The sequence below is a fragment of the Chiroxiphia lanceolata genome, chromosome 15 (genome assembly GCF_009829145.1).
Source record: "Chiroxiphia lanceolata isolate bChiLan1 chromosome 15, bChiLan1.pri, whole genome shotgun sequence".
NCBI classification, from domain to species: domain Eukaryota; kingdom Metazoa; phylum Chordata; class Aves; order Passeriformes; family Pipridae; genus Chiroxiphia; species Chiroxiphia lanceolata.
The window spans coordinates 725449-751744 of record NC_045651.1 but is presented as its reverse complement, the minus strand read 5'-3'; the positions used below and the strand labels follow the sequence as shown (position 1 = coordinate 751744).

General features: G+C 40.6%; 1 long non-coding RNA gene across 1 annotated transcript; it reads right to left on the bottom strand.

Annotated features, from left to right (window-relative positions):
* Nucleotides 1–1171: 1171 nt before the first annotated feature.
* Nucleotides 1172–24823, bottom strand: LOC116794318. Its single transcript, XR_004359751.1, has 9 exons — nt 24735–24823; nt 23443–23521; nt 22328–22400; nt 21738–21824; nt 13312–13441; nt 13011–13210; nt 6275–6429; nt 6088–6192; nt 1172–1638 (listed from the first exon to the last, which is right to left on the bottom strand). It is a non-coding gene; the product is annotated as an uncharacterized LOC116794318 (long non-coding RNA).
* Between the last annotated feature and the right edge of the window lie 1473 nt (nt 24824–26296).

Sequence of the window (26296 nt, the reverse complement as noted above, 5' to 3'; positions counted from 1 at the left end):
AAAGTTTCAAGCAATCCAGACAGGACAATGGCAAAATTATTTTAATAAATTGAATCCTTACACAGAGAGGAATCCAGTTTCCTCCAGAAAGGGTAATGCTACCAAACGACCTCTTTGTTCTAATTTTTAGGATTTATAACTTGAACACACGAGAGATGGATTGAAGATAGATGAATTGAGTCTATTTTATAAATGAAAAGTGATTACCATTAAAAACATAAAGCAACAACAAAGAAGGAAACCAAAAGTAAATAATTATTGAAATAACCCTAAGTACTATTTTTAAAAAAAATATTAGCTTAATTCAAGTGATGACTGTGAAATGTGCATCTTTGAGTAATGTCAGTGATGTACTGCAGCCAAATTATTTGCCAAATACTTTGAGCTTATCTGTTTATTTTCTTGTGAAAAAAAAAAGGATAAATTTGATGATGCAGTATTTAAGTTACCATTATATTTTAAAACAGCAAACCAAAATTTACTGTTAGGGTTTCCTCAAGACGACCCCGTGCAGCTGAAGTGAGCACTCCAGTGAGCGCTGTTAACTACTGATTCAGTGGTGGCAGAAGGGGATCTTTTTAATGCAATAGTGCTCTAATACATTATCATTCCTGATGATGCAGCTTCTATCTAGTAAGTCTTTTTCTTTCCTAAAATATACTGTTGTTTTGACACAAACAGCTTGCTACACTTAAGGATTTTACTAATAAAACATAATGTTGTGTTAGATGTTATGACTGTTGCCACAGCTGAACTGCCTTGTCAAATCAATCCTAATATGGCTCCCACAGGCACATAAAAACCTTATTTAGCTATCAGTTATCCTAATCACTTTGTTCAGTTTAAGGGTGCCATACTTCAAGACCCATTCCTATTTATACATATATGCCCAGCCATTTAATAAAGTCTTGATTTATATAATAAATTCTTGTTTGAAAAAAAAAATACTTTAAAGCAGCAGTGTTTTATCAATTGTGTTACATGTCTTCTCATACCCCCAAATAAATATGTTAATATACACAAACAGGATACTTGCGTGGCAAAGGGGAATATTAGACATGGAACAGATAAGCTATCACTGAAGAAAAATTTGTCCCTTTGATAATAAATGAGCTTCAAATGGGGTCATCTGATCTGCAACGCACTGGAAAATCTCAAGGTCCTTATAGAATCTTTGTACAAAGTTTATTTAGAATAGTACTCAGCCTTTGTACCTCTACTGTCTACATTCCTAATTAGATACATGTACACATGTATATATGTATATAAGTCCATATGTATATAAGTATACAGGTATGTACAGTCAAGGGAGACTGACAGAAAAGGTGCCAGACTTGTTGCTGAATCCTCGCCTCACTATTATTTTTTCCCATCAATAATTTCTTCTCCTATACTTGAAAAAACCCCTACCTTTTAATTTTTCTTGTTCAACACTACTGTTGAGTATCTGAGTCACACTTTCAAATGAAACTGAGAGGGGGAGCATGAAGTTCTCAAAGTCATATCCTTCACCTACAGGAAAAGAAACCAAAAGAAACTAGCAAAAGCATCACACACATCTTCGCACTTTTTCAGAAGGGTCAGGCTCCGAGGCTTCCACAGAGAAATCTCACTGACATCCCAGGAACTTCAGGTGACCTACAGGAACAAAAACCTGAGGTATAATGTATTTTTACTGAGCTATAAACAAAGAACACAAATTGTTGATTCCAAACAACTTGTGTCTGAGACTTGATTGTCTCCGCATTTCACACCTTTCTCCTTTCCACATTTCTGTTTCCTCTGTTAACCTGACAACATTTATTCACTGCCCTACAAGAACATTCACGTAAAAGTCAAGACTCAACAGTTAGAAAATGGTAAATTTAAAACTACAATAATAAATTAGGCTTTTCCACATGTGTAGTTTGAGTATGATATTTAAATCACAATCTTTTATGCTCATATGCTATTTTTCCTGCCTCTTACCTATCTGGTGTACACAATGAAGCTGCCCTGGAAATGAATCCAGGCTGTGCTGGGGTCATTCATATGACACTTGCCTCATGTGTTTCAGAAGGTGTGAATTTAGGATAAAAGAAAAAAGAGTGAGTAGGGAAAAAGAGATCATCTTTGTCAGACAGCTGAAAGATATCCTAGAAGTCTGGATTGATTGTGCTTTGTCATGAAACTGAACCAGTAACCATGAACAACGACTCTTTAGAAATGGCAATTTGCATGAAGATTCGTCCTCACACTACTTATCTTTAGGCCCTAATAAGGGCAGCCTGCCTCTCACAGGCTGATTCCCCGTGAGACTAATTCAGAGTAGGAATTTAATTTATGTTCTTTAAAGAGCTCTTTGCTATAGGGCTTCTTTCCCTCCTCTCTTCATCAGCAAAGTCTGGGAAACTAAGTTGCAAGTGAGGTTAGGAGGAGGCTTTTGTGTGTTAAACTGGTTGTGCAAAGTTGGTGTAAGCTTTACAGTTTGATTTCCACACTTAGAACAGATCTAATTCCAGCCCCTTATTTTTAGGGATGCTGCTCAGACCAAACCAGTCACCCAGTCACCAGTCACCAGTGGAAAGTAAGAATGACAGAAAAAGCCAAGAAGAAAAAATGCCAAGAAGAACAAACAGTCACGACAGAAAGCAAAGAGGGGACTGACAAAGCCAGGTAATAACACAGAAAAAAAAAATCAAAATACTCAGTGGCTTTTCATGAAGCTAGAATGACACATCTTCTGAACTGAAAGAGTCAAACATCCTCTGAGAGATATAATTGTGATCCTGCAATTAAAACTGCCTCGTAATAATGTCAATATTTACAGTGGAGAGGAAGGTTGCAGTGACAGTCCCAACTCTGGCATTTCCTCAGTCCTGAATACCTGGCTCTGTGACCTGAACTGCTCCCCTCTAATACAAGGCTTTCCAGATTTTTTTAAAAGCAAAGGAAATACATTCAGTAACTTCCTGCTGCTGCACTGTCAGCTCAGCCACAGAGCCTTCGAAGTGCCATCTATGCCCAAGAGCTTTCTTAAACTAGTGAAGGATCTGCCCAAATCTGTGACCTGCACCTGCAGCAAACCCAAGAGGGTGAAGGGCTTTGTGCTGGATTTCAAAGCTACTGAGGAGCAGCAAAGGGTCTGGTGGACTTGGGAAATCCATTCCTTTCCATCTTTGCCTGTTTCCTCTGCCATCTTCTCTCTGCTCCTTTCAACTGGAGTCAGTATTTTTATTTGGCATTCTGGATCCTTGTGTCTTCTTCCAATCCAGCTTTTTGTTTCCATCTCCTCCCTTTGCCAATCCAGCTCCTCAGGCAGTTCCAATATACCATTAGTTTCTGTGCTCCCCATCTCTTGCTCAACCAGCATCAGCTTCCTCTTACACTCCTGTTTCTATGTGCATTGCATTTCCTGATGCTTTTCTCCCTTTAATTGCTTACCAGATTTTCCTCAGAGAAAAAAAAAATAAATAAGGCCCAATCATTTAGAAAGAGTGCCATGGTGGTGTTGTCCTGTGCCAGAGTACAGGCTAACAGGAGCCATCTGGATCCTGCCCTGTGCAGTACCAGGACCGAGATGCCATTTGCAGAGTTCTCAGGAGAAACAGGAACTGTCCCAGGACAGGAAAAGTCACACTCCACCTCTTCTAGAGTGCTGCATACCTTTGGAAGAAGGTGTCCACATCCAAATTCAAGATGATTCCTTCCCAAGGCAGAATCTCAACCATACTTTATCAAACAGCTGAGAAAACCAAAGAACTACCAGCATGTCCAATGCTGATTGTGACCAACGCTTTAATGCCAAACCAGCTAGTTTTGGGAATTGAGTAAGGGAAAGTTTAATGTGCTAGGTCTGTTTTAAATTTCAGTGTAGGCAGGGGAGAAAGAATATACAATTAGGATCCTCTAATGTGTTAGTTTTAGAAAACTAACACAAATTACTGCCTATACATTTCTTTTTCACTCCTGAACAAGCCACATCACATCACCAGAACAGCACAGTATTAGTAAGGAAAGGAAGAAACTATCCTAAACAAACCTCCCATGGTGAATTGTTGTAAGCTTGTAAGCTCCTGGAGGTATTTTCTACAGTTTACATCTACTTCTTTTGGTAGTGCAGAGAAAAAAGGGACTAAAATTTATTAATTATTTAAACATAAATTTACCAATGTTGTTCTATTAGGTTTTTTTCTGTACACTTCACACAAAACATCTTGGACTAAGGATCTTGGACAAAATTATGCAATTCTAAATGCCACAAAAATATTAAAAACACAACCTGTAACACACAAGGAATTCAAATTCTTATTATATTCATATGAGGTTTAAGTAACTCAACACAAACCTAAGTGCATTTTGAAGCAAATATCAATATCATAGAATCATACGATCACAACCAGACCAAGTTGCTCCAAGGCCCACCCAAAATGGCCATGGACACTTCCATGGATGTGGCATCCAGATATTACCATTCTTTCCCATTAAAATTAAATTTTGCCAGTCACACTGACAGCACCTAACTTAAAACGGAAATATTCTCAATTTACCGTATTCAACTCCAAAAATGCTTCTGTATAATTACTTAAAACAACCCCCACCAATAAAAATTAATCTTAGTTTTGTTTCCACGTAAATTATTTATCATTCATATAAAAGGATTTTATATAAATCTCTTCATTTAACTTGAAAAAAAAAACAACAACCCACATAGAAAGCCCAGAGAAGACAATTAGTACGATGCTTTTTTGTCTAAAAATGCCAGTTTTCATGGTTTGAAAGTACCTTTTGAATCACAAGGTAAGAACACTGTGATTTAATGCTTGCACAAGCACACAGAAAGGACAGTTTGTGTACACCTTATTTTTAAAATTTGGATTCTAAAACACAACTTCTACCTGTTTGTATCTCTAGCTGTGCTTTTCTGTCAGTTTAAACCCAAACACATTTACTCCAGTAGGAACATGAAGGACAACAGCCACAGGACTGATGTATGCTTTTTCCAGATCTTGTGGAGCTGTTAATCCAGAGGAATTACAATGGCCTTTGTCAGTTTATAGCCAGTCTGCATTTTGTCTGACATCTATTTATCCAGCTTCTACTTTGAGAAGTAATTCTTAATACCTGTGATGTCATTTTTACCAAATCTCTTTTTTCCCTGTAGGAAAAATTACTGAACCTGCATGCACAGCCCATTTTATATTATAAATATGCCTATGTTATACAAATCTGAGCCAGTACTGAAAGCAGTTTAACTGCAAGGAAACCCAGGTCCAGCTCACAGGTGCATTCTTTAGGAAAACACTGACCAATGTGGCTCCATTTTGCCTTGGAGTTCCCTGTTTCCAGCAGGGTTCAACAGTAGATGGGACAGGCACTCATGATCAGCAAGAGCAGGAACAATCACCGCTGGCTTATGACTGTCTTGACTATCAGCTTCTTTAAGACAGGATTTGTCTGGGTGCTCATTTTGCCAAGCCCAGCCTTCTCTGTTTGGACAACAGAGCTCTAACCAGGCAGGCAAAGCTCTGGGGACCAAGGGCAGTGCCTGGACTAAGTTCTTCATCACATCTAGCTACTAAAGCATGCACTGTTTTTACACCTGCTAACTTCTCTCATTCGCAAAGGACAACTCAAAAGGTGCAAGTTTAAGTGCTGCTCCCTGTACTGCCAAACTCTGGTCAATGAGCAAATAATAAGCAAAATAAGCTTTAATAAGCTTTAATAAGCAAAACTCTGAAGATCTTTGTGTATTGGGAACTTGCACAAAGAAGTGAAATAAAAAACCTTCTGGCAGAAGCTGGGAGGTTCTGGCCTGGTCAGTATGTCACCTGGAAACGCAAAACACTCAGGCACTTCATGTTGTAAAATTTTAAGACAATACAAAAAATAAACTCATGATGCTTATTTCTTCAAACAGAAGGCACCAAATACAGTGTTGCTGCTCAATGCCATAAATCTCAGGAGTCAATAGGCAGTGATTTAAATACCAACTGTAACATATTTACTGTAGAAATAAACTGCTGTTTGATTGGTTTAATAACTCTAAAAATTCACAGCACTACACAAGGCAGTGAGGTACCTCAGGGACATGGGAGATGACCTTACCTAAGTCCAGGAGAAGCTGAGTGAGCCAGTGTGGAACACTGTCCAGCACCTCAGGTCACTGAGGCTCAAATCCTCACTGACATCCAGGAAAGGGAAGTGCTTCCTCTGTCAAAAAATGAGTGTAGGAAAAGTTAAGTGTTCTACAAAATTTACTACACACACTTTTTAACATAGTAAGAAAACTTACTGTGTGATTCTGAAGCATGGATTTCACCATCTATTTTCACAAGCTTTTTCAGGAGACTGTACATAGCAGGTGTTAAGGAAAAGCAGCCTTGCAGCATTATAATTACACAGGCAGGCTGGGAAAACTTTCAGGAACTTTTAGTGAGAAAAAAAATCCTGAAACAGTACACTAAAATAATATTTGAAGTTCATCTACAAATATATGTAATACAGATATTCTTTAGAACATTTTAGACTATAATCTGTTATTAATGAAAGCAATTTTCACAGCATATGTTCTAGTCACAGACGAGACAAATGAACTAAATGACTTTTACAAATATACAGAAAGTTTTGGATAATAAATGGTGTTTGTTCCTCAGACAGATCCATGTCATCAGCACATAAAAAAAGTGGGTTTGCAAGTGCCTGCGTTGGAGCTGATTGGTACTTGGCAATGGCACTGCTGCAGCCCTGAGGTAACAGCCTCAAAGTCACACGGGTGATCCTCCAGACCCATCGAAAACCACAATTTGTTTCAGTTACAACAGATAAAAATACATCTCATGCGTACTAAGCTATGCTAAACACTTAACCAAAGTTAAGATAGAGCAGTGGATGTTGTCTTCCCCAACTCAGCAAGGCTTTTGACACTGCCTCCTATAACATCTTCACAGGTAAGCTCAGGAAATGTGGGTTGGATGAATGGACAGTGGGGTGGATCAAGAACTGGCTGAATGGCAGAACTCAGAGGCTTGGGATCAGCGGAGCAAAATCTGGTTGGAGGCCTATAGTCAGTGGGGTTCCCCAGGGAGCAATACTGGGCCAAGCCTTATTCAGCTTTTCTATCAAGGACCTGGATGAAGGTCCTTGATGAAGGTCGTCTCAGCAAGTTCGGTGATGATACAAAACTGGGGGAGTGGCTGATGCACCTGAAGGCTGTGCTGCCTTTCAGTGGGACCTTGATAGGCTGGAGAACTGGGCAGAGAGAAACCTAATGAGGTTCAACAAGGTGTAACAGGGAGATTGCCAAATGGAAACCAGTACACTGTTGAAAGTTCAACAAAACAATATTTATTACAAACAAGTAACCAACAAAACGAGAAACCGAGAGACAGGAAAGAGAAGGGAAACAAGCCCCCAGGATAACCCCCCACTCATTCAGGTGTTACTTATGAGGTTGTCTTACCGACCCCAGAATGCTCAGAATTCCCCGGTGCATCAGCAGCTCACATGGTAAAGGGCGTCCCTGCCAAGGCATCGTGGTCCTCCACGTGAAGCCTGAGTTCACTCCCAGCAAGAGCTCTCTGCTTTTTATACAATTAACCTGTGATGTCTACCTGGGCAGGTGTGGCCAGCACCGCTCAGTCAGTCCCTCCCCCCGTGATGTAAGTGGTGCCTCTTCTGCACACACGTGGGTACTCTGGAATGTCTCTGTGCCCTCGTGCTACGCCTCAGGGGGTCTTTCCTAAATGAGTCTGGGGGATTACTTCATCCTCCTCCTCTTCACTTTCTCCTTCAAGTGTCCTTGGAGGGCTGCCAGCCAATAGTGAGGCCCCAATTAATTTCAGTTTATACAAGATGCTTCCTTCAAGGACGATGTTCTCGTTTTTCAGTGCTTGTTTTCACATAACTTGGCAGGAAAAGAACAGACTCACGTGTGGCTGGGCCAAACAGACTGAAAAGTAACAGCACCTAATTAAGCATGAATACACAAGGGCAGGTGTAGGTCCTGCAGCTGGGGAGGAACAACCCCAGGTAGCAGTACAGCTTGGGGACTGACCTACTAGAGAGCAGCTCTGAGAAGAAGGACCTGGGGGTCTTGGTGGATGACAGGTTGATTGTGAGCTGGCAGTGTGCTCTTGTGGCCAGGAGGGCCAGTGGGATCCTGGGGGTATCAGGAAGAGCATTGGCAGCAGGTCAGGGAGGAGATCCTGCCTCTGTGTTCAGGGGAGGCACATCTGCAGTGCTGCCTCCAGTTCTGGGCTCCTCAGGACAAGAGAGACACGGAGTTCCTGGAGAGCATCCAGAGGAGGCCACAAAGATAATGGAGGGGTCTGGAGCATCTCTATGATGGGGATAGACTGTGGCAGCTGGGCCTGTTAAGTGTGGAGAAAAGAAGACAGAGGGGATCCGATCAATGAATATAAATATCTACAAGGTGGGTGTCAGAGAATGGTGCCAGACTCTTCAGTGGTGCCCAGAGACAGGACGAGGCACAACAGCCATAAACTAAAACACAAGAAGTTTCATCTCAATATGAGGAAGAACTTATTTACATTGAGGGTGGTAGAACACTGGAACAGGCTGTTCAGGGAGGTCATGGAGTCTTCTCTCTGGAGACATTCCAAACCCACCTGGCCATGCTCCTATGACACTTGCTCCAGGTGACCCAGCCTCAGCAGGAGAGTTGGATCTCCAGAGGTCCCTTCCAACCCTAACAATTCTGTGATTCTTTGAAAGTATTTTCAGACATGTAAGACCTGAATGGAAATCTCCTACAAGCATACAGTCTCAGAGCCATAGCAAAGTCCATACCAAGAGGGTACAGCTGAGAATTTTGGATATATCAATGAGCATTTCCACAGAAACCCCAGATTCTCAAACTTGATAAAGCAGAAAGCAAATTAACTGACTCCTGCTATGCATGAACTAAAATCTTCCACTGCACAGCTGGCTAACTGGTGACAGCCCAGGTAACTGCAGCCTCACCTGGCCTCAGCCACCACACTGCTACCCACAGGCCCTGGGGAAGGGCTGCTGGGTACTCTGTGCATTGATCAGCCAAGGTACCTGACCCCTGGTCAAAGCTCCTGGCCCTGGTCGAGCAAGATGAGCTCCAGCGTGTCTGCACCTGCCCGGATACCAAGGACCCAGGGAGCTGCACACTGATGCAGGAGCAGTGTATCTCCTGGACTGCAGTAATTCTGCAGATCACATCTTCTAGGTACTTACATATGAAAAAATAATATTTTTCTTAAGGTTTCTTTTTAAAAGCACAAGAAATCATATTAAATAAAAAGTCGAGTTTGCAAAAACTCTGTTATAGAAACCCTTAAATCAGATGGTTCAGACCTGTTCCTACAATTCAAATCCTTTCCTAGCTCTGTGAATTATGACATCTCTTAACAGCATGAGCACACACACACATTCCCTGTCTCAGATGATTCAAGCATCTGGGGCTGGATACAGACGATAATCCTGTGTCCTGCAAAAAGAGCCATGCTGGCACCTTTGAGAGTTTCTGCACTGAAGCAGCGACTGCTGCGAACCACGTTTGCAAAACAGGAGCACGAGAGTGGCCAAAACAATGGCTGGGATTTTCTGACTCCTGCTTCTCCCTCATTTGACATGAAATCACTGTATGACTTGTAGAAACTCAGTTAAATTCCACTGTCTCAGTTCTGCATCTCTAAAATGGGGATATAAAAGGGTTTGCAATATCCCAGTACATCAGTGCACTTTCTCAGAAATGCCATAGAAAAACTCAAACTTCAAAACTTCAGAAACATTCCTAAGCATGGAAGGCACCAAATGAAGGAAATTACTTACGGGCTTGTATATTCTACAATGAATGCTACAAACACAGGACTCAGTAGTTCACTGAGCAATGTTGCTGGCACTGATGAGCTCATAAGTAACACCCAGGATGTGTTCCTGCAGTCCTGTACACACAGAGACTTCACAAATACCCACAACACTTACCATTGTTACTGGGGCTTTTTTCTGAGTGCTTGCTTCACTCTGCCATTCCTGCACATCACTGACTAGAGTTCAATAACTTTTATGGGAATAAACAATTTCCCTTTTCATTTTAAGTAGATTAAATTCTTTTTAAACAGGTAAAATTGTAAGAGTAGATTTTATAGCTGCCTTCTATTGGAAAATCTCCTAATCAAGTTTTGAGAGTTGTTTCTCTTGTCAATCCATAACATCCGACATGGCATTACCTGGTTTTATATTGCAAAGCTACATAGTTGGCTCCCTGCCCTGTTACAAGGCAGAGCCTTTTGTAACACAAGGCTAATAAAGACAAGGATTAAGAATGTTTGAGAGACTAAAAGTATTTTATCCCAAGTTACTGTACAAAATAATAATGAAACTGTATTTATTTTGCTACAAAAATATACAGAGGAAAAGTTAATTAGTAGAAAGAACTAAACATGTATGAGGGAGCACTGTGGCTTCACAGACATAAAGGAACAACTAACATATTCCATTATGCAAATGAATTCAAAGATATTTCACAACTGATCAGCTAGGAGGGACATAATGATTTATAATTCAAATAACTGAGCTTTGAAATCAGATTGGACTAATACATTTCAAAACATGCAAACCTGGAATAATTGTGAAAGCAATGTAAACCATGACACCAGCCCCAATCATTTGTTGTTGATACCTTCTTATGGTTTTACTTCTTTTTTTCCTGTTATATATTGCATTTGCTGAAATTATGTTTTGCTTCTAATTCTAAATTATCCTTTAGAAAAAGATGACTATACACTTAAAAAAAGAAAAATACTGATCTCTAAGACTGTGTAAAAGCTGATTATGTACAGGAAAGTACTGAAATGAAATAAATTATTGTTGTAACCTTTCAGGCTAGCCACAATTTAATCTATTTCAAATACTGAAAATTGATCCACTGGATCTAGCATCTTAACAATACACTATTTCTTTCAAAGCAATATATACTTAATGCCTTTTAAAAAAATCCTAATATAATGTGAAAAGGCCAAAGTTTGCAATGCCAGGAAGTAGTTATAAACTACTTCATATGTTTGAAATAAAAAGTACTTCAGTATTATTATTAAAAAAAACCCCTATTGGTAGAGTTTTTAATAGGAAAAAAATACATATCTTTAAAAGCCAAAATGACCAGTGAAATTAGGTTGTACATCATTTTCTGGGAAAAAGGAAAAACAGCCTCGACAGGTGTAATTTATCATTTTTCTGATTTAATACCAAAGAAATATATTAAAATAATAAAAAGAATCCTGAAATCCTCAAAATTTGTAGTGATAAATAGCCCTCCCTGTCTTTATTGCATTATGCCTACTAACAGAAATATTGCATGGTGGATTTCGCCAGACAAGAACGATTATTTTCCAATAAAAAGTTGCATATTAAATTCCAGCACAAAAGTGGGTGTCTAATACTTTCGAAATCTTTTATGGTTTGCCAGGGAACACAATTTTAAACTTAACTAATACAAGATCACGGTGAAGTGAAGCAGCATTAAAGCTGCCTTGGCTTAACCCCACCCCTCTATGCAGCAAAGTCACCGTTCTCAGAGCTCCTGTTTGAATCACTGTCATTGAAAGTAATTGAATACATTTGGGGTATTTATGTTTTTAGCTAATCTCTCTTTTTGCTAGTCTTTCAACACTTCAAATTGCTGTTAAAGATGTGCATTTATGAGGGCAGTGCTGGTTTACATCCTGAGTATGCAGAGGGGTCTAAAACCACTCTGTCAGTAGTTAGCCAGTTTCTGCAAAGAAAAACCCCACAATGCTACTCTTCAAGAGAACACAGGTTATTAAATATCTACTTTTTCATCCTTTCTAGGTTCTGATATTATTACATCTATTTCATGAGCAGAAACTCATTTACTGCAAACATAATTTAAGTAATTGGAACACTGAAACTATCCAGACATTTCAGCCTTGGAAAGTATTATTTGCACCAATAGTTTATTCTGACTCTACTTCTGGAGAGCTCCCACAGGAATACATGCCTTTGCAAGCCTCCAGAAGACAACATGAAATGCTGAATGCTTGCTGGCTTTAGGAGCAACACAAGGCTGATCCTCTCAGCAAACACGCAGAAACAACCAAGCCCTCCCAGTTTAGGTGCACTGTGTTACAGCTCATGGGGATTCTGAAAGTGTTTTGAACCCTAGCAAAGCAATGAGTTTCTGGTAGAAAGCAGGAGAGAGCTCATTAGTTCCTTCATAAATCTTGTTAACGAAATAAATGTCTCCCCTTCTGTTTTTGTCAAATTCCTTCGTAATGTTTCATTTCCGTCTCCTTCCCAGTCTCATTTCTGTGATGCCATGAGAACATAAACACATGCATATTTAAACTATCAAGTGAGCTGCTTAATGGTATTTAAAGTAAACATACACAAGTACACCTTGTATGGTTTTCATTAAATAAAATTCACTTGCGGAATGTGAAAACCCACACTCGTCTTTCAACCCAAGGAAATATATTATTCTTATGTGATTAGAGTTCTATGGATAAACAAAATGATACCACTTGTCATATTCCAGGTGTCTTCCCCTGTGCTTGTGTAACAACCTCCTCTAGAAAATTACTGAAAATTCAGTCTTATTTTAAAACAGCTAAGGATTTCAATGTTGAATGAGTTCATGCACCCTGGTGGTTTATTAACTGTCATATACCTTTAAATATTGTGTCACATCAAACACCACTGCTAGACTGGGTTTTTTTCAATCTTCTTGCTCGATTGACTGAAAATTCAAAGAGCATTCTTCTCCAACTCATGGTAAGTGAATATTAATTAGAATAAGACACAAAAGGTTTGCAATAGATAGCAAGTTAGCATCCACGACTGGGTAAGAATATTACAAAAATACTTGAACCCAGACAAAAATCCACATGCAAAGGTCAGGCTGGTTTATCAGCAGTAATGATAACAGTAATGATAACACTGACACAGTGAGGAACTTGGAATCAGAAAACAAAACATGTCAAAAGGCTTGTGTTTGAAATCCAGCTTATGCTTCATACCTTAGTTGACTCATCCTCCAAGTAGAACCAATCCTCTTCTCAGCTGCCAACAGAATCAGTCCCATTCTCAATATTGTTGAACTCATCAACGGTATTGACTTCAAGAAGATTAGGACTGGGACAGATGACCATAAGCAACTAGTTATATGATTTGTCTTTTGTTGGTAAAAGTAGGTAGAAATAAGCACACCTTTTAAAAACTATGCATAGAAAAAATAAACCAAAATGAATCAAGATTAATATCCTAATTGGTTTAAAAATGTGGCATATAAAACAACAGAAGCCTCATATTAACTTTTACCTTATTATTTCCAAATAACATGTTGTGCCATATCCAATAAAAAGGATATCCAACAGAAAGGTCATTTGGAAACTGAAGAGTTCTTGAAATCATGGGCTCACATCTTCCCTGGTATTTAATGTTCGTAACACTAGAATAAACAAAACAAGAAAAATGACATTTTATAACAAACTTTCCTCTTTTTGAGAAGTGCAATGTAAAAGCTCAGTGTAGTAACACGTGGGTTGACAAGAAGCTCAATATGTCCCAGCTGTGTGTGCTGGCACCCAGAACCCCCCGTGCCCTGGGCTGATCCCCCAGCGTGGGCAGCAGGGCAGGGGGGGATTCTGCCCCTCTGCCCCCTCAGGTGACACCCCCCTGCAGAGCTGCCTCCAGCCCTGGGGAACAGCACAGGGAGGACGTGGAGCTGCTGGAGAGAGTCCAGAGGAGGCCACAGAGCTGCTGCCAGGGCTGGAGTCCCTCTGCCCTGGAGCCAGGCTGGGAGAGCTGGGGGGGTTCACCTGGAGAAGAGAAGGCTCCAGGGAGACATGAGAGCCCCTTGTAGGGCCTAAAGGGGCTCCAGGAGAGCTGGAGAGGGACTGGGGACAAGGGATGGAGTGACAGGACAAGGGGGAATGGCTTCCCACTGCCAGAGGGCAGGGATAGATGGGATTGTGGGAAGGGATTCTTAGCTGTGAGGGTGGGGAGGCCCTGGCACAGGTTGTCAAGAGAAGCTGTGACTGCCCCATCCCTGGAAGTGTCCAAGGCCAGGTTGGACAGGGCTTGGAGAAACCTGGGCTAGTGGAAAGCGTCCATGCTCACTAAGGGGTGGAATGAGATGATCTTTAGGTTTCCTTCCAACCCAAACCATTCTGTGATTCTATGATTATATTACAAATGTATTTCTGTGATAGGTCTTGGAATTTTCCATTTATGAGACAGAAAATGCTACAAAAACACATCACGTCATTTTCCTGAGCAAGGGATTCAAACTTTTTTGTAACATCATAACAAATTAATTAATTTTTTAAAAATCCATTATCTGTCATAATGAAATATACTATCTGGAGGTTACCCTTACATATATTTATCTACTCATTTTTCATCACAATATCTGGCCACTTAACTTCTGTAGTATTTATCTGCCTAATATTTCACAAGACAAAACCAAATTGCTATAAAATCCCCAGGAAAATTTCCACAGGAGAAAAGTGGCACAGAAAAACTATGGGCCAATTCATAGCACTACTGCTATATCCAATTCCCAGTGATATTCCACCTTGAAGTTTTTGTACTAATCCATAATTCTCCTCTTCCCGACACCAAACACTTAACTAAACTCAAGATGTATAGGGGATATTGCATTTCCCTAACTGCAACCCCTCTCAGACACAGAAGTATACTCTGATTAACAACCAATGCATAAGTTATGCTATAGGATAACACTAGTCCTGTTGTCAATTCTTGGGGAGCACCATATCAAACCACTTACCATTTCTGACAGCAAACTCAGTCAGCCTTTAATGGAATCATGCAGGCAACACTTCCTCTACAGCCTTCCCCAGGTTAAGGGTGAGATGTGAACACAGAGCCAGGACCCTGCACAGCTGCTGCTGTGCGTGTGTGGGTCAGTGCAGAGACACACGAGGGGCTGGGGGTGGAGCCTGGTGTGTTCACCTGCTTGGTTCATCAGGAGGTAAGAGGAGGCACTGGCCTTCAGATGAAAGGAGTAAACAAGCCGGTACAGTGGAGGAATCTAATTTTTGTTTCAAATGAGGTTACAGAATCCCAGAATGGTTCAGGATGGAAGGGACCACAGTGGCTCATCTGGTCCCACCTCCCTGCTCCAGCAGGGCCATCCCAGAGCACATGGCACAGGGTTGTGTCCACACAGCTCTGCAAGATCTCCAGTCAGGAGACTCCACACCCTCTCTGCTCTCTCTTCAGGGCTGGGTCACTGCCCAGCAAAGAAGTTCTTCCTCCTGTCCAGCTGCAACTTCCTGGGCATCAGTTCCTGCCCGTTCCTCTTGGGCCATTGCTGGGCCCCCCGAGCAGAGCCTGCTCCAGCCTCTGCCCCCTCCCTGCAGCCCCATTCAAACAGAAAGGTAGCATGATTTCCTGGCTCGGAAGCCCTGGCACCTATTCCTGACCACAGAATCACAGAACATACTGAGTTGGAAAGGACCCACAAGAATCACTGAAGTCCAACTCCTGGCCCTGCACAGAACACCCCAACAATCCCACCCTGTGCCTGACAGTGCTGTCCAAACACTCCTTGAGCTCTGCTCCATTTCATACTGTGCCCTGGGCAGTGAGGGTGTACCTCAAACTGCCAGTCAGATAAGTCTGTTCAGCTTTGTATGTCTCAGTTTCCATGTCTGTAGAAAATGCACAGTGATTCTGACTTTAAGCTGTCAGATCCATTGACGACAGACAATGATGTAAGAGGTGTCATCAGTACCAGCTATGTACACTGGGATGCAGTAGGATTTCAGTCTGGGGAATAGAGAACCTGAAGAAAATATGCCTTAAAATCAGCATTGATTATTGATTTTACATATTCATGGACTAAGGAATGTATACAACACGTAAACCAAGTTTCTTTTTCAGGAAGTTATAAACTCAAGAATGCAGTTTAAAGCATCTAACTGTTTAGTATTATTTACTCAGGAAAAGGCAAATAACAGTGCAATTACCAAAGCAATTCTTCAATTTAAATTTACAGACAAATATTGATTTATTTTATACAATCTCTATGAATAGCTACAGAAGTTCAGATTGCCTTAAAGAAATAGCCCATTCTAACAAGTCCATAATTCACAGTTTATCCCTACTATGGGGAGTTCTGGAGATGTTTATAGTTGCACTAAATCCTTAACAAGTATATACCATACAAAGCAATAAAAAGGAATTTGAACTACCCAGATTTGACATCAATATCAAAATAATAAAAAGGCTATTTTGCAAAAGAGTAAAATCTTTGTCCTTCAGAAGCCAGTTACAAGACATTTAAAGAAAAACAAGAAGCCACAGTGACTGATTGAAGAGAAAATTAAAACTGTGTAAGAAAGCCTTTTCATCCAACATTCAGGGTACTTTCATGTACATCTGTTCTTTCAGTTCATGGTTGTATTTGGATGCTGAAAGATGGAGCAATAACATAAAAGCTAGAAAGTACTCGTGAGTGAACAGAGGCAATCATAGCAATTCCCATCTCTGTTTCTGCCTTGCTAATATCAGGCAAGATGAAAGACACATAAAATGTAGTATTTTAAGAAACATTCACAAAACTTCATAAGTATCTGAGAAAATTTCTAAAGATCTAGAGAGGAATCTCATAACACAAAAAGCAGTTTTCCAGTATGTAAGGAAGAGAAGCCAAGGAATGAAAGAGGAGAAAAATTTACAGCCTTCGGAGAAATCATGGCAAGACAGCACTGAAATCCAAGTACCAGTGTTCCTGTCTCTTTCTTGCTCAAGTGGTTTAGTGATTTAAAAGATGAACTAAATGAAACAGAGGAACCAACCATGAAGTTTCAGATGAGTCACAGAACACAAGAGCTTCATCAATAGCTACACCAATGCCAAATTTGCCAAAACATCTATGTGAGATGAGCACTGAAGTACAAAAAAAGTGGGAATAAAAATGGCAGCATATTTCCAATTTTGGTAACAGTAACAGTATCAAAATACTGAACTACTCACAAACATACAAACCCAAAAGAGCAACAGTAACTCTGCTCCGTGTTGAAAAGTTATGAGAAATTGAAAAATCTAAATTGAACAGCATTAAGAATTCAAATATTTGCTTTTAGCTTGCCTTTAGTAAGAAGAAAAGAATAAAACCCAAGCTTCCAAAAGCTGCACCAAAGCAGCTGCCCGGCTTACTCTGAGACTGTGTCACCGTGACGGGGTCCCTTCAGCACACCAAACACCTCTGCCCCCAGTATAGGCACTTAAAAGTATTATTTTAAGAGGCTGTGTATTTTAACCTAACATCTAGAAGGGGAAGACATAAAATGATCGTATACTCCAATTCATAATTCTCTGGGAAAAAGGTTACCATATAATCCACAGAAAAATAAAAAATCTTTGCACATTCCAAGTCATTAGTGTATTCAGCCAGATAAAGAATCAAGGCAAAGATATCCACTTCCAGCCTCCTATATCCATTTAACGACTTTTTTGCCCCTCAAAACCCTTCTACTGTCCTTAATTTCCTGTCTAATCCCCAGTTTACAATTCAGAGACTCACCTCTTCAGACACAAGGACTGTATGACACTGCTATGACACAGTTTACAGCTCTGCTGGTGCCCAGCACAGGACAGTCCCTTGGCAGCAGTGGATGGGAACTGATGTGGGTAAAGCACAGCAGTGGAATGCTCAGCCTCAAAGAAAGAACTGAAAAACTGATGCAGTGCAATTTAAAAATGAAAATTTTAGGATCAGGGATGCAGGGGAGAAAAGCAAAAGCAAAGCTCAGTCAGTACAGCAAAGGGAGCACTGTGTGCAAAGAGGGGGAATCCATCTGGTCACATGGACGGTGGGTACCTTCTCCATTTATCATTGCATGCCGAGGTCTCAAATGTGGCTTACAGGCCATTTTTAAGTGCCTAAAGAATTCATCCATCCTCTTTCCAGGAGGCCCTGAAGCCCTTCTCTGAGAGGTGACAACAGGCCATAATACAGCCAAGGAATTCTGGGAACACTGCACTACCTGCACATGCACAGGCTGCTGCGCCTCCGATGCACAGATCTGGGACTGAGCCAAAGAAGCAGTTGCAAAAGGTAAGTTGCTACCAGCCAGAAAAGATGACAACTGCCATAAAGCACCATGTTTGGTGAAGTGGTTGTTTTTGGTTTTTGTGTGATGAAAGATGGAAAAAAAATTCACACATTTCAAACAAAAAATTTCAAAGATTTCACACCTGCTTCATAGCTGCTGGGCTAGCCAATTCCCATTGGAAGAAAATTCCAATTCACAGTGCAAGAAAAATGGGCCCCCAAATCCCCTGAAAAGACTTTGAAAATCTCTTCCTTATGTGGTGCAAATAGATGAGCCTTGTTTTTGTAACACAGCTAAAAGCACTTTAGATGACAAGCAGATTAGAAAATTCAGCTTGAGGGTAGCTACTCTTTCAGTTGGCCTTTCCCCTCCTACCACATCTCCCATAAGGTGGTGGCCAGAGCATGCAAACACCGCATGCTAAAAGAACCATCCCGCAAAATTTCTGGTAAGACTGTGATGGAAATACAGGCACTATTGGATATTCTGGCTACATAAAACTATGTCCCCTCAAAAACAGTTTAACAGGAATTCCATAAAAGGCACATCTATTAATTCCCAGTGGAAAGGTATATAAATGGTCTAGGATCTGATGTGACAGTAGTACTTGGAACTACAGTTTGAAGGTCAAAAGTACATCTATTACACTGACAAGACTCAAAATATTTCTGTATGTTGAAGAATATCTATTCCACACAGTCTTTAATTCATTAACTGAACAGTGGCTACTGCAGCTACTGGTAGCTATGACACAAGTATTTCAAATTGTTTTCTGTTAATTAAAGAATTCACTGAGTTTGACCAATAATCCTCCACTGCAAAGCTGCCACTAACGAATTTCAAAGAACAGATTAAAACTACATGACAAAATGCCATTTATCCACCTAAACATTACTGAGCTCATACTAGACTTTAAGAAATTAGAAACTCCTTGTGTCAACCAGTAAGTAATCACAAGTGATGCCCTTTGAATTGTTAGGATTTTTAGCTTTTTGTAGATTTTAGAAGTAGCTGTGTAGTAAATGTAGATTTTTAGCATGATTATATAGTCTCTCACACTTTAGAATAGTAGTTAAACACTCACTAATCCCTATTTCCCCATTTCATATAGAATTTTCTAAATTCTTTAGAATTGTTTAGACCCCTTTCAAGGCAGGCCTTCATTCTATTTAAGAACATTTGCACCCCAGGCCTGAACAACAAGATACCATCATAGTCAAAGCAACCTTCAAGCCTGGAACCTTGGAGAAGCTCCAAACACACTATGTGCTGTGAAGAAGAGGAAAATGAGGAAAAAAGGGGTCCTAGAATCTCCGACTCAATCTCCAGGGAGGCGTGCCTGGGGGCAGATCCGGGGGCGGGCAGTTCTCGGATCGAACATAAATTGTGGAACCCCTGGACACAGGGTGTGCGCACCCTTCATACTCCAGTGGCCTGGAGGCCTTCAGTAAAGACCTGCTCTATATCTTATCTCTATACTAAATTTGCTTGGAGTTTTTTTGCTCCCAATTCTTAAGGCAACACAAGAAGAGGTTAAATCAATAGTAGCAAAACAAAAAATAATTAATATGTCCTGGAAGACTACGACTTGTTTCACTGCCATGAACTCATTTGCTATGTTTATTCCTCACACTGGGTACAAAATGCTTCCTGCATGTATCCTGCATTGGAGCCTTTAATAGCAAAGTGGAAGGAAATAACCTGACAATGTCTTTTGATCATCCCACAGTGCTAATGGCAGGCTACCATAAGGTACTTTCTCCAACACTTTGGGATTTGAAAGACTGGATGCCATTAGTCAGGCAAGAATACTCTGTCAAGTGTAATTCCTCTATCTCACATAACCCTTGGCATTAACAAAGCAGGAACTAGACGGTCTCAAATGCTGTGAAGTTACCACATGGGAATAATGCCACTCGACAAAGTGCACACTAAGAATTCCCTAGGGCTTCCTTTTAACCTATTGTTAAGGAACAACATCTTATAAATTTCACCTACTCAAAGAAAAACTGGATCTGTAAGGTAAGACAGAACAGTAGACTAGTGGCTTTCTCAAATCCCCATGGTTACAGTGACTCCATGCACAGGAGAAGCAGGTGAATGGGCTCACAGTCAGGGATCCTGCTTGCTGCTGGTACAAATGTGCTCAGAATGTTCTCAGTAACAAAGCACCAGGAATGCTGCCATACTGGATTGCCCCATCAGACTGTCAGGTTTGGATTACATATCAATATGTTATGATTTCACACCCAGATTTTCCACCTGGCATGCTACCACTGGGAAGAAGCTCATTTATTTTAATAGACACAAACACAACTGTGTTTCTCCAGCAGATTCACAGCCACCTCTTTCAGCCACTGACTGAAGTGTCCATTTCAAGCTGTAACATCCATTCTGTCAAATCAAATGATCTTCAATCTAGTCATGAACGAATCATGGTTTTAGGAAAATACAGTAAGCCAGGAGAAAAGAGAAAATAAAACTACAGTGTGTAATCTAAAAGCAGCACTGATTTTTGTTTTTTGCGTACCTTGTTTTCTTTTAAAATCTTCCATGTAACACTCAAACCTATTAACACTAAATTTTATAACACTAAAAACCTATATTTTTTGTTAATTTACAGTAGTTTGCAAACAGAGCCTTCTCCAATCTAAACACATGTAGGACTGCTCATATAACTTGTTAGATGATATGTTATTTCTTCAATTGGCAAACATAACAGAGATTTCCTCTCAATGGCAGCAAGTAGAAAGAGAAGCAAACTGATGCATCTGCTATCCCTGATGTTTCTGTTATCCAAAGTACAGCCCTCTTCCTCCTTTTTCCACAGTTGTTCAAGTTTCACTGCAGTTTGAAACAACAAAACAAAGCCTTTCCCCCTCACACCACAGCATGAGCTACTTCCAGAAACCATCAATATTTTTCCTTCCATTGCCCTCCATTTACCTGTCTTCAAAGCATACTACAGATAAATGTCAAGGTTGTATGGGTGCTCTTGTTATCCTAAGGCAAGATATAACAGTCAGCTTCTGGTTTTGAGGAAGCAAAGCTTTTATGCCTTGTTTTCCACAGAAAAGTTAAGTCATATTAGAAAATGACCCTGTTTTAATTGCTACTATTTCTCAAGGTTGGCAGCCGCAGTAGCAAAGACAAGTCATGTTCAATACCGTCTAAACAGGTCATGGTCAACCTGGTGACACCAGCAGAGAGCTTCCTCCAGTAAGGCAAGTGTCTACTAAAGTATTTAAAGGTCCTGTAAGTCAGATTTAGAGGACAGGAAATAAATGACAGGATGCAGTATCTTCCTCACTGTAGAATGAAGAGGTAAGACACTTGTTTCTCTTTCTCCAGGCACACACAGACCTCATCGTCTCCTGGGGACTCCAAGATTTTTTTAATGTATATTCACAGTTTTTCGGATCATTTTGTTTTGCTTGAAAAGCAAAACTGAGTTTAGACAAAACTCTTTTTGTGTCAGGAGAAAGTAGCAAATCTTGTGAAGGCCATACATAATAAAAGACAAAATCCTCGTAATGCTACTGGTAGCCAAGGAAGGCAGCTGCAGCAGAGGCACAAGAAAAAGGTAGGTTCTCCAGTGTAATTTTCTAGGACTATTTTTAAGAGAGAGTATTGAAACACTTATCTGCCACAATAACATACCATCTTATTCTGCCGAATACCGGAGATGTGAAGGCAGATGATGCTAACCCCTCTTGTCTCCTTCAGTATGAGGCCTCCTTTGTGAATCTGTATTTTTAAGACAAATTTTGCCAGATCTTGAATAAAATTTTGCCAGATCTTGAATAAAAAAAATCCAAAGAAGCCTCCCTAAAACAAAGAAAGATTAGTTTAACTTGGTCAGTTCCCCACTTCTAATTGCCATGAAGCTTTACAGGCAATTCCATGGACACCTGAGGGTGCAGGAGTGGGAGGCGGGAGGTATGGGGACTGCTCTCATCAGACAGGATGTCTGTGACATCTCAGCTCCACTGTCCCATATGCCATTTTGAGAAGGGACACAGGCAGTGCGGGGGAAATATTGAGCTGCAACTGTTCATTTAGAGGCCTGCAGTACCTTCAGAAAATGAGTCCTTCTGAAAATAGTTATCCCTTACTTCAAATAGTTCAAATTCACAGAAAATATTTTTCTAGCAAAGAGCAAACTTGACAACAAAATAAAATGTGGATTTTATGTAGAAGTTAAAGACAAAAGAAAATACATACAGAATAGAACCCAAGCACAAACTTACATTTTTGTCATAAATGCTTCCATAAATGGTTGTCACCTATTATTCCCAAGGCTTCTGACATTTGGGCATAGACCTGGAAATAAACATTTCAACAATAACATATTATAGATATTTACTAGCACCAACATTTTCGGTTGCGGGAGAAAAGTACAGGCAGAAGCGCCTGTCTGTCCAACTCAGCTGGAGCACCTGTAAGAGAGGGATTATCCACTCCCTGACAGTGTCCCGTGATCTGGGGACTGAGGCTTTTACTTGCCCTTGCATACATTTCTTCCCAGAAAGGAGATGTGAATTTTCACATTAACCTCACCTTGTTGTTCACATAGTCTCCATTCAAAAACCTGGTTTATGATAAAAAAATTGCAAAGGGATGGAATAAACATCCTTGTGTTGGTCTGTACTCAGTGGGATGCGATTCAACACTGTTCTTGAGCTTCCAAGTTCTTGCACTGCCTGTCATAAAATCTGGTAAATTCGGTACTCTTCAGACATTGTAAATTTGGTACTCTGAATTCAGACATTTATTCTCCATTCTTGAATGGAGAACAAAAGCTTTGGGAGCCAAATAACTTGCAGTTGTACTTCTTCCCGTCATTTCAGATTCAAGACACTTATTTCCAGCAGGGTTCTCCCAGCACCCTGCCTGCCAGACCCAGCTGTGGTCAGAATGCAGTTACAAATGCACTGTGCAATCTTCATAAAATTTCCTGGTAGTTTTAGTAGCCTCGCATTTAGTTTGGATAAAAACATTTCGCTGGGTTAAATCAGAAACAGAAAGGCGACATATAGAATACTGCTTACAAACTCTGCCAGCTCAGCACACTCTGTGCTCGGACCCTACCATGTGCTCAGGCTGAGCCACCACTCAGGGGGTGTCATTTCAGCCATTCTAACCTTTAGTGACACTAACCCAAATATTACGAGCTACATGTAATTCTTCCCTATGATGTGATCGAGTCAAGTGGCAGTGAGGTGTCAGTGAGAGCCCCCAGCACAGCTCGGCCGCAGCTCCCAGCGGTGAAAGCCTGGTGCCATCTACTGCCAGCTCCCGGCCCTGACATCCCACAGCCCCACCAACTCCGCTGAACTCACCACTTCTGCCACCGCACCTACACCTGCTCCTAACAGGCTCCTTTCTGGTAGTGATGTAACTCTGTCACTTGGCTTAGACACCAATTTTCCAGTGTTCTACCTCTGAGGAAGTTAATAATAATATTAACAAAAATAACAGTAACAACAAAAATATCGTATTTTCATGTTCCAAAGACTTTAAATTCAGCATATTAAAGGCACAAGTAAACAAACTTACAGCTCTAACCAGAAACTCCATCCAGATGAAAGATAACTTAATTTGTAAGCTAATTTATCCCTTTATAATTGTATGAATGTAATTTATGGTGACAAAATCAGCAGTGAAAGGACAATCACAATATAAAAGAAATAATATATAATACAATCCTTTAAACGTTGCAAATTACTGCATTCAAACTATAAATGTGAAGTAATTGTTTACAGTAATTAAACAGAGCAACAATAATATATTAAAATATATTAGAAAAATCTCCCAATGTAAAAAAAATTCACTCCCTAAATAGTGCACTGCTGAAATGCTACACCAGCTGCAATTTTAGCAATGTTTAAGAATTTCTGTGTTTGATATAATGACAAGAGGAAAAGCGACAGCAAGGAACGCAAAGCCATCAGCAGCCACCCCTGTCTGTTCCAAGCCCCCTTTCCTGCCGGTGGGAGAAAGGAGCGGGAGCCAGCCCGTCTCTCACCATTGTGCTCTGCTGCCAAACCAGGCTCTCCCCACATCAGAGTTTAACAAATAAAATACTAAAACAGCAGTCAGTGTTGACAAAGAGCAGTGCTTTAATCCACAATTATCCTTGTAACTCTTACTACTCCTTTTATCATCCATTAGCTTTGATTCCCATTATCCCATCAAGAACTGTGTCAACGCTTTTGTCCCTGGGGATTTCCCACACTACTAGGATCTGACAGCCAAGCCTGAGTGCTAAGCAGGATCATTACCTCTTAAATCCACTTATCTGATCCACTGAATAGTAAATTGAAAAGCTCATTAACAGCAACAATCTGATTTGTTTTCACGTGTGACAGGGTCATTCTAAGTCAGCATGAATACAGCACTAGCAATAAAAACTACACCGTTCTGTAGTGTGACAAATTTTAAGCTGAAATAAATGTGATCCTTTAAACACCTTCTTCAAAATCATTTTCAAAACCCACACACGCTCTTAGCATGTAAAAATAGAAAAGTAAACACCCCCCCAACCACAGTAATGCAATGCCCCTGGACTTTTAAGTGCTATGAAAAATTAATGATAAAGCATTTTGGACATACAATAATAAAACACACTTCAACAACAAAGGCCTTGCTACATACTCAAAAGGCGGAGAAAAACCCTGATGAAAGGAATCAGAAAAGGCTGTGGAATCACACGTGGAAGTGATCTCATCGTCAGCTTAGGTCCCACATGGAGCCAGAGGTAAGGGCAGCAGAGGGTTGTGGCAGTCAGCCACAGGTCACTGGGGCTCCACCCTTCACACTCCTCCTTCCTTCTTCCAGCAAGGAAAAGCTCAAGGCTTATGTTCTTACTGCCCTCCAGACACTTCTAGTAAGGAGCGGGGAACTGATTTCCAGTAGGGGACAACTGGTTCAAGACTCCTGGAAAACTGTGACACAATTAGTCCCAAATCCTTACAACTGCAAGTTTTACAAGTTCCAAAAAAATTCCTGTATCAATACAGTGTTATGTGACCAAGCCACGGTATAGCCAAAAATGTCAGCTAACAGTAGAATAGCCCACCATCCCCACCTCCTCCTCGCACAGCTATGAACATCAGGGAAACATCCACAGAAGAGGCAATCTTAGGATACGATGTTCCAGGAGCTTCACAGGCACAGGTACCTACTTGGGGTCCTCCAAGCAAGCTGGAGCTGGTCCCACCACTGCACTCCAGGCCCAGGTGGCACTGCTATGTTCAGAGGTGACAGCAATGGTCATGGCAGTGAAGGGAAAGAACAGACCAGCAAAATACCTTCAATAATAATCAGTAACAATTTCAAGTACAATGAACCAAGTTTGAAAGCAAAGGATCCAGTGATCCTTGTTTTTTCTCTTTGTACTGTTATAATCACCTCAGTGGAGTCAGGATGCTGAAGGAAGACAGCAGGCTCACAAGTGCTGGTGCCAGAGAACTTTTTATGATCTAGCAAGTTTCATAGAATCACAAAAAGGTTTGGTTTGGAAGGGACATCTTGTTCCACCCCCTGCCATAGGCAGGGACACCTTCCACTATCTCAGGTTGCTCCAAGCCCCGTCCAACCTGGCCTTGGACACTTCCAGGGATGGGGTAGCCACAGTCTCCCTGGGCAACCACTTATCACTTGTTCAAGTTAGATAACCATGTACTTTCCAACGCCTTGAACTGTTCCTGCTGCTTTCCAAAAGGACAAGGAAATAAAATTGTGGAAACAATGTTCTATAAAGCAAAGTACTTGCATGTAAATACAGACCAAGAGAACAGAAATAATTCAGTAACCACACCAGAACTTTATTTCCCTGTCTTCTCTACTCTTTGGCCTTAGATATGCTTAACTTTGCTTTGCCTTTTCAGGTCTTCTCTTTTTGGCACTATCATTAAAACTCTGAAGAAGCTAATTATGTCAATTCTTAAATGTGATGCAGATTACAGAGCTGGGAAGCTCAGAATATGAGTTCCTAAAGATTGTATGGCTCTGTAATGACAGTCACAGAAATTCAATAACAACACTGTATGGAATGTACTCAAACGCACCCCATGAAACAAATTAAAACAGAGCAATGAATCTCTCATACTGTGCAAATAAGAATACACAAGAAAATGTTGATTTCTGTATGTTTCATAAGGGCTATTATAATGAATAAAGATTTTGGATAATGAATCTTCAGAAAATTACAGTAA